The sequence below is a fragment of the Aplidium turbinatum genome, chromosome 11 (genome assembly GCF_918807975.1).
Source record: "Aplidium turbinatum chromosome 11, kaAplTurb1.1, whole genome shotgun sequence".
Classification (NCBI taxonomy): Eukaryota; Metazoa; Chordata; class Ascidiacea; order Aplousobranchia; family Polyclinidae; genus Aplidium; species Aplidium turbinatum.
In genome coordinates this window covers 17,042,353-17,048,352 of record NC_137482.1, presented here as the reverse complement: position 1 = coordinate 17,048,352, position 6,000 = coordinate 17,042,353, and positions in this window count along the sequence as shown.

Genomic DNA, 6,000 nt, shown 5'->3' with positions numbered 1-6,000 from the left:
TCTGTCAAAGCCAACAACATACAATAAAAAAAAGCAATTAATCAGACAAATAAAATTGACATTCATCATTTTAAATGTGATTTAGCTTTTAGTTCACAATTGTGTGTTTTTGTAGTTCAGATTGCTACTTGTGGTCCTATTACACAGCAAACGCAATGATGGGAAATAAAAATCAGACAAAATTCTCTGCAACTGTGTTGCAATTGATTGAATAGTTTGCTTTGTGATTAAGGCTGTTTGAAACAATTTTTTTTATTAATTTTTCCAAACCATCAGCCTCCAAAGCATGAAATGGCCTGTATCAGAGAATCCGATTCAGAGAAATCCCAACTCAAAGACAGCCTTTTTCGAAGAAAACCGATTTGGTGATTTCTTAAATTCAGCTATTGCTTCTGTTTATTTAGAGAAATTGTAAAGATTATTTGAGTAGGCGGTTTTTGTGTTTACCTTCCCATACCTATGCAAACAAGCAAGTTATTGTTTCAATAAGGTAGATGTAAATTAGCTGACATCTTGCGGGTATAGGATATAGCGATATCTAGCAACATTGGTTAAGACATTTTTGCTGAGACTTCATTTAATTAACCACCATTGTTAATCATGAAACGCTGTTTAACAACTGTTCTATTTTTTTCACTGAGACTTTGTTTGATTAACCTCCATTACAAGCCAATTCCTTTGAATAAAAAGATGCCGCTGTGAGATTTTAGAAATTTCCGAAAAACACCTTTTCCAAAAAAGCTGCCTCTGAATTGGGATTTCTCCACATCAGTTATTTCAAATAGTAGCAGATCGAGAAAGACCTGCCAAACGCAGCCAACCTCTGGAGAAACAAATTGATGCACCAGCTAACACAGTGAGCTGTATTAGATGAAAACCATCCCTTAAATCAGTTGATTCCCAAGGAACAATGTTAGAGCTCCAATACCTAACATCTTGCAATGCCATCTCTCGCCACGCTACAGATTTTTATGATTCCAATTTCCACCTCCAAAAAGTCTGGAGTAAACATTGGGATGAAACTACTAGACCAGAGCAGTTGAAAGTACCTCTAAACACCTCACTCCCACCAGGATCATATTTACTCCGCAAAGATTGGGTAAAGCTCTAACATCTTCGCACAGGAGTGGGACATTTTAATTGTAATACATTTCAATGGAGTCTAGCCATTAGCCAAATTGTCATCCTGTTTAAGTAGATCAGCCTCCCAAACCGCACAACACATCCTTCATCACTGCACTATTTACGGATTTCAAAATGGAAATGCCAATCTCAAAGCACGTGATAGTTACACACAGAGGTGGGCAGTAGCGTCGCTACTTTTTTCTAACGTAGCGGTAGCAGAAAGACACTGCCACTATTTTCCAATTTAAAGTTTACAAAAAATGACTTGTTTTAGGAGAATGTGTAAAAAATCAAAGCAGAAGTCATTCAACTATTGTGCAAACACCCAGCCATGTTGATACCGACAGGAATGATATCAGTCACGACTCTGAGGATGAATTTTTGGTGTGTTGGTGCCATCGCATGATACGTCGGTACAGAAAAAAAAATCAATCACAAAAACCTTTTTTTTCAAACAAAACCAAGGCCTTGAGCGTTCCCAGTGCTGATTTAAAACGTCTGTTCATTAAATTGAACTTTCCTATTCCTTCCAGTGCTGCGGTAGAGAGACTTTTGCCCAATGATTGATTTTGGTTGATTGAATCTTTATCCTCGGACTGGGAAAGCTTCTTGAAGAGCTTAATAGCTTAATCCTGGCAGTTTCGCATACTTGTAGATTGTAGAATGTAGAGGCTTTGAGTCACTGACGCAAGGCCGGTCACCGAGATTGACAGAGTGAAGTTTCCGGTTGTTGAAGTCTTGTTACAGTGGAATTGTTCCATCCATTAGATGCCGTTGAATGGAGAGCAGTCCTTAACGTGCGTTGCTCAAGCGCACACGTCAAGAGTCAAACCAGCGCAGCTTGATCTTGAAGCTTCTTCTTACCAGAAGTCACGTGCTGATCAACTGAGCTATCCAGAGGAAAAGACGTGAAGCCAAAGTGGGCAGGACTCAGCGACTTGCATTTTGAAATGCTCATGTTTTTGAAAGATGCGTAAGAATGAATTTCACTTACATGTTTTTTGTAACAACAGTGAAATGGCAATGTAAACAAAAAATGTCATTTATTTTCAAACTCATTTGGACGTCACAAAGTGCTGTGTCTGTTCAAGAGAAAAGTTGCAGAAGTAGCAATGGTGGGCTACTTTTAAAGCAGTGGATGCCTATCTCTGGTAACATAGTCTATTGGCTGCAGTGTCTGGATGGAATAACGTCACTGCTACCAACTCATACACAAAAAGATCAATGATAACTGTTCAGAGCCCACCTCTGTTATAAAGCCAAGACAGCAACTTGTAGTAGATCTCAGGGATTCAGTGTTTTATCACGCCTCTAACCTCCTTTACTTTTCCGGCGACCAAGCATGGCCTACCAGAGCTTTTTCCGTGGCTAAATTCTTGCGCTCGGCAGCCAATATAAAAACCCAGTAATAAATATCATGTTTTTACGTTCATCCAGGTAGGAACAACGCTAGCAAGACCCTGAAACAAAGTTGCCGTTGTATATAGATGTACATTGTACAAGTAGGTGTAGAGCCAGCCTTTGAGTTTTTAGCAGTCAGAAACTTTCATCAGCAATATTTTTTGTCGGCGTGTGAAAGACTTTGCCTTGTTTAAGAAAAGGTACAGGTATAGTAGGGCTACTAAAAAAGCTATGCCTATTTAAAAGCTTTATGACTACCACATATGGTAAATGTAATTGTGGCTAGGCTATTGCAAAATTATACTGCTAGCCTCAAGAAGTGTTTTGGGATAGCAAAAAATGACAACCATGTGGCCGACAAGAAATCAACAAGTTTGAGACATGACATCGGCGGCACCTTGTCACATGTGCTTAATAGGTTTGGTGGCCATGCTTAATTTATTTTCGTGTACGTAACCTTTAATTTGCATCGCATGCACGTTTTAAACTTTTGTAGTTTTGCCACCTTTTCCTTTTGTTGGTTTAGTTCCCGTTCACTATTTGTAACTTTATCATTGCTGTTGTTTTCTGACAAAGAAAAATAAATTGAATTGAATTGAAAAAAAAACAAAAAAACATACGATACTGTAGTGCCGTGGAATTGTGGGTGCATTAATTTGTATTAAATAAGGCTAACACTTAAACAGTATTCAATCAATCAATCATTTTATTTTTCGTCATTAACACGTCCGGGACAAAAAAGATACTAACTACAAAAATCGATATAGACCTACCAGCACGTCAATGAACGGGAAAAGGTGGCAAAACCTTGAAAGGTTTAAAACGTGCCGGAATGAAAAATTATGCAGTAGGCTATCTAGTTAGCACTGCCACAAAACCCAAAAAACAAATAGCAAAAAATAAAACAAAAACAGAGAGAAGCACACATGTAGTAATGAATGACAGCCTAATGAAAAGTGTTGTGGATTGAATTTGCCAGTTCCAATGTTGATGTGGATGAGCAGTCAAAATAATAATAATAGGATGGAGAAAGAAAACCGGAAGAAACCCATCTGCAGGCAAGATAAGAAAGATACGGTAAGCTACTGTATCTGTTATATAAATAAATTCCAGAATAATTCTTTGGTGCACTGCACAAAGACTTTGAATTGCTAGTACGGTACCATACCGGTACCTGATTGGTGAAATAATTTTAAAGTTATGATAAAAAATGCATTTCATTGTAGCCTATAATTTGCCGGGGAATTTAGTCTGAAATCATTTGGTCACTTTACTGCACATTCTAACTAAGTATATTCTCACGGTGTTGTAAACACTGCAACTCTCACTAAAGTAGAAGTCTAAAAGCTCACCATTCACCGATTCCGGCAGGCAGTTGCCCTCTTCCCACAAATAATCCCAGAAGAAGTCCCGCTTCGCTTGTCAACTTTCAATTAACCACTAGGGGGGGAAGGACCATAACAAAAAGGGAAATAGTAATTTCATGTTTTAATTCCGATTATCAAAATAAATCATCAAAGTAAATCGCTTTCCTACTGTATTTAGTTTCTTTGTAATTGTAAGTGCGTTGCTCGTAAGTTCTACGCTACAGAACCTACGAGCAGGTTCCACCTTGAGAGGGCATCGTAGTTTTGTAAAATAAAAAGCTATCATCAAGAATAAACGAAATAAAACTTTACGTTTGAAATAGCAATGAAGAAAGCGCTCCGGTTAGCTCAGTGGCTACGCGCCCGACTCAAGATCACGCGGCGCTGGTTCGGCTTTTGGGGTGAGCGCTTGAGCAACGCATTCAAGACTGCTATCAGCGGTAGCCTACGTGTGGTTGGAAAAATTTCTCGACAACACTTCAACAATCGGAAACTTCACTCTGTCAATCTCGGTATTTAAAGCGCCTAATTTAGCCACATCCGGTTAAATACATCCGTTTTTCTTGATGCAGCTGAAATCAGCAGCCTCAGTCTATATGGTCTGGTGTTTGAATCTTTATCCTCAGACTAACAAAGCCTTGAGACCAGGTTATTCCTGCAGTGATGTACACGCATACAAAAAATATTGACGCCGTCAGCGTAAACGCAAACGTTTGAAAAACTATACGCCGTATGCGTCAACGTCACTTGTGAAAAAAGTTGGCGGCGTCAGCGTCAGCGCATACACCAGCGTAAACTCATTTTGATTGCTAGGTGCCAAACATTCACACGGTATAAACCACTCGAAACAACAAGTTTTATTTTGAATTTCCACGAAGAAACACAAATATCTGAAAGTGTTCATCTGACATTTTGCTGAGTTTTGGTTTCAATATGTCTTTGCAGACTTTGCCCATTGAAAACATTCTTTCAACTGCAGCGCTGGAAGGTATTGGCGTGTTGTAGCAAAAAAAATACATTAAAAAGTATGCGTTGACGCTATGCGCTAAAAAACCGCAAAAACTTTACGGCGTAGCCTCAAGCGACAACTATCCAAAAAAATGTGGCCGTAAGCGTTAGCGCAAACAAAAAGTCTACGCCGAAAATCTACGGCGTAGAATTTGCGGCGTAGGAGAGACGGGGTTAGTTGGAAAGTTTTTTTTTAAAGTGGTATTTAAAACAATCGGTCAGGCAATCGATGCATAACCTGACAACTTAAAGTGGCTTAAATTATCATCTGTTGTGTCCCCAATCATACAACTAAAAATAAGTAGCGTATTCAGTTAATTTAACTTTTAATGCAAATTTAAAATAAACAAACCTATAGCCTAACTTACAATTGATTTTCCAACTAGGCTAACCCCATGCCTGAGGTTAGTTGGAAAATGCCTGGGGTTAGTTGAAAAACGTCAGTTTACTGCACACTAATTAACTGGATAGGCTACTCTTTTTTCAATCAACAAACATTTAGGGCTTTTAGGCTACATGGGGTTGGAAGCAATATGTTTATTTGCTTTGAAGTCAAAATGCAATAAATTGTACAATGTACACCTAATCACCGTAAAAACGTTTTTTAATAAACTCGTTGTTAAAACTTGTGATATCGTATATAGCCTATTACACTTTCCAAGTTATTCAAATTAAAATTTTACCAGTAGGCTATATCTGCTTAAAACAAGTAGGCTACATTTGAACTTATACTAACTTACTTACTATCATACCACGACAACATACTCCAATTATACTACATCGTCATACTGTTATCAAAACCTTTTCCAACTAACCCCACCCACTATTTTCCAACTAGCCCCATTAGCATATGACAAACTATTTTCCTGAAATTTTCAAGCATGGTGCATTTGACTAAATTTTGTTTATTTCTTAGTGTTGTAGAACACCTACAGCTGGCACACACCAAAAAAACTTTTGCTTATCTTTAACGACATCGACACAAAAGATGTTTCTTAAAACGCCAAAATTTTTACTTCGAAAGTAAGAAAATACAGTAGAATTCGCCTATAACGGCACCTCTAGGGGATTGCAAAAACTGACGTTATAGCCGAATTGA